The sequence below is a fragment of the Furipterus horrens genome, unplaced genomic scaffold (assembly GCF_987537825.1).
Source record: "Furipterus horrens unplaced genomic scaffold, mFurHor1.1.pri manual_scaffold_8, whole genome shotgun sequence".
Classification (NCBI taxonomy): Eukaryota; Metazoa; Chordata; class Mammalia; order Chiroptera; family Furipteridae; genus Furipterus; species Furipterus horrens.
The window spans coordinates 66,334,828-66,337,956 of NW_028327178.1; the positions used below are offsets into that span (position 1 = coordinate 66,334,828).

General features: G+C 39.1%; 1 pseudogene; it reads left to right on the plus strand.

Moving 5' to 3' along the window:
- The first annotated feature begins 486 nt into the window (after positions 1–486).
- LOC150003083 (PC4 and SFRS1-interacting protein pseudogene) lies at positions 487–2,132 on the plus strand (annotated as a pseudogene).
- Positions 2,133–3,129: the final 997 nt, after the last annotated feature.

Sequence of the window (3,129 nt, forward strand, 5' to 3'; positions counted from 1 at the left end):
TTAAAAAGCTTCTTCATGGCTAAAAAAAATCATCAAAATGAAAAGGGAACTGACTATATGGGAAAACATGTTTACCAATGATACATCAGACAAGAGTTTGATCTTTAAAATATATAAGGAACTTACACAATTCTATAACAGGAAGACAAACAATTCACTTAAAAAATTGGCAAAGGAGCAGCGCAGCGACAGCGGCGGCGGCGGCGGCGGCGGCGGTTGCGATTCCGAGCCCTTGAGACGCCTCTGCGGCAGCTGGTGGCGCAGGTGGCTTGCGTGGACGCGGGCAGTGGCGACCGGTCCGCCACCGCAGCCTCAGCGCCCACAGCCCCGGCAGGTGCGTTGGAACACCCTGAGGCATCCTCGGGCTCACTGCCGCCCCGGAACCTTGGTTCCAGTCGGTCCTGCCGCATCACCCCCGCCATCTGTACCGCTGCATCTCCTTGCTGGTCTTTGGAGCCAGATCCCCGGCATCGCCTCTCGCAAAACATGACTCGCGATTTCAAACCTGGAGACCTCATCTTCGCCAAGATGAAAGGTTATCCTCATTGGCCAGCTCCAGTCGATGAGGTTCCCAATGGAGCTGTAAAACCACCCACAAACAAACTACCCATTTTCTTCTTTGGAACTCATTAGACTGCTTTTTTAGGCCCAAAGGATATATTTTCTTACTCAGAAAATAAGGAAAGATACGGAAAACCAAATAAAAGGAAAGGCTTTAATGAAGGTTTATGGGATATAGATAACAATCCGAAAGTGAAATTTTCAAGTCAACAGGCATCAGCTAAACAGTCAAATGCATCATCTGATGTTGAAGTTGAAGAAAAGGAAACTAGTGTTTTAAAGGAAGATACTGACCATGAAGAAAAAGCCAGCAATGAGGATGTGACTAAAGCAATTGACATAACCACTCCAAAAGCTGCCAGAAGAGGAAGAAAGAGAAAGGCAGAGAAGCAAGTAGAAACTGAGGAGGCAGGAATAGTGACAACAGCAACAGCATCCGCTAATCTAAAAGTGAGTCCTAAAAGAGGAAGACCTGCAGCTACAGAAGTCAAGATTCCAAAACCAAGAGGCAGACCCAAAATGGTAAAATAGAACTGTCCTTCAGAGAGTGACATGGTAACTGAAGAAGACAAGAGTAAGAAAAAGGAGCAAGAGGAAAAACAACCTAAAAAGCAGCTTAAAAACGAATGAAGAGGGTCAGAAAGAAGAAGATAAGCCAAGGAAAGAGCCAGACAAAAAAGAGGGGAAGAAAGTTGAATCAAAAAGGAAAAATTTAGCTAAAACAGGGGTTACATCAACCTCTGATTCTGAAGAGGAAGGAGATGATCAAGAAGGTGAAAAGAAGAGAAAGGGTGGAAGAAACTTTCAGGCAGCTCATAGAAGGAATATGCTCAAAGACCAACATGAGATAGAAGCAGCAGATAGAAAATGCAAGCAAGAGGAACAAATGGAAACTGAGCAGCAGAATAAAGATGAAGGAAAGAAGCCAGAAGTTAAGAAAGTGGAGAAGAAGCGAGAAACATCAATGGATTCTCGACTTCAAAGGATACATGCTGAAATAAAAAATTCACTCAAAATTGATAATCTTGATGTGCACAGATGTATTGAGGCCTTGGATGAATTAGCTTCACTTCAGGTGACAATGCAGCAAGCTCAGAAACACACAGAGATGATTACAACACTGAAAAAAATACGGCGATTCAAAGTGAGTCAGATTATCATGGAAAAGTCTGCAATGTTGTATAATAAGTTTAAGAACATGTTTTTAGTTGGTGAAGGAGATTCTGTAATCACACAAGTGCTGAATAAATCTCTTGCCGAACAAAGACAGCATGAGGAAGCAAATAAAACCAAAGATCAAGGAAAGAAAGGGCCAAACAAAAAGCTAGAAAAGGAACAAACAGGTTCAAAGACTAAATGGAAGATCTGATCAAGGCAGTAGTCAACCCCAACACAATGGAGACAGCAATGAAGACAGCAAAGATGAAGCCAGCAGTAAGAAAAAGCCATCCAGTGAAGAGAGAGAGCCCAAAATATCTCTGAAGGATTCTACACTAGATAACTAGGTTGACATACCTGGAATATACAGAACACTTAAGTTTGTAATGGTTTTCTTTTGAAATATTTAGACTGCGGAAAATTTTAAATGCTTATAAGAATAGGTTTTGATGCTTAAAACTTGTTTTGAGGGAGAAAAATCCCTTTCTTTGTTTAAAAGTAATTAAACATTGGTGAAGTGTACATGTGCAGTATTAACAAATACATTATACAGTAAATGTGAGGGAAGATCCATTTAGGAAATGTTGAACTGCTTTTCTGGTTATAGCATATTTTCAATTATGTGTGTATGTTAATGTGTAATTGATAGTAAAGTTACATTTTTAAAACTGCTACTTGTATAAAACCTTTACTTTTTCCCCAAATATTGTGGGGTTTGTGCATAGTTTTTACGAATCTTGGAATTACCAGACTGTCTTTTCACTGTTCGTGGTTTTTGTAGAAGTTACACATTTTTATTGTAGATAAAATGTTACTTCTATATAATTACTCCCTCCTATCTAAAATTAATCTCAGTCTACATTGTGCTTCCTTATCCTGCTGTTTTGTAACAATGTGTGGTCTGTATGCCTTTCTGTATGACAACTGGATATCCAACTGACATTGAACTGACAATTTTATGAGACACAAAACTCATGTTAACTTTAGAAAGTAATTTAGTTCTGTGGCTAGGAATTCAGCAGTCCCATGACTTTCCTGCAGAGAGCAGAATGGGTGCATATAAGAATTAATCTGGCTACAGGGGTTCAGCCATCTAAGATCCTTTATAAGCACTAGTAGCTGAAACTGAAAACTAAATGGTAAAGTTTATTTTTGAGACATTTCTGAATTTTTTAAAAAAGTTACACTCATTAAGAAAGTCAGCAAGTACTATTTTTTTTAAATTGGAAAACAATCCATGATGCTTATAAAGTAAATACTATATGGGAAACTAGCCAATTTGAAAACATGGCTACATCAGAAGGGAATTCTTATTTCTGTATTGTACATGTGACAGGATTGCAAAAAAAGAGAACATCTGTTGCTCTGAGTCAGCAAAGAAGTGGTTTTGAATAGTCTGTATATTCATAT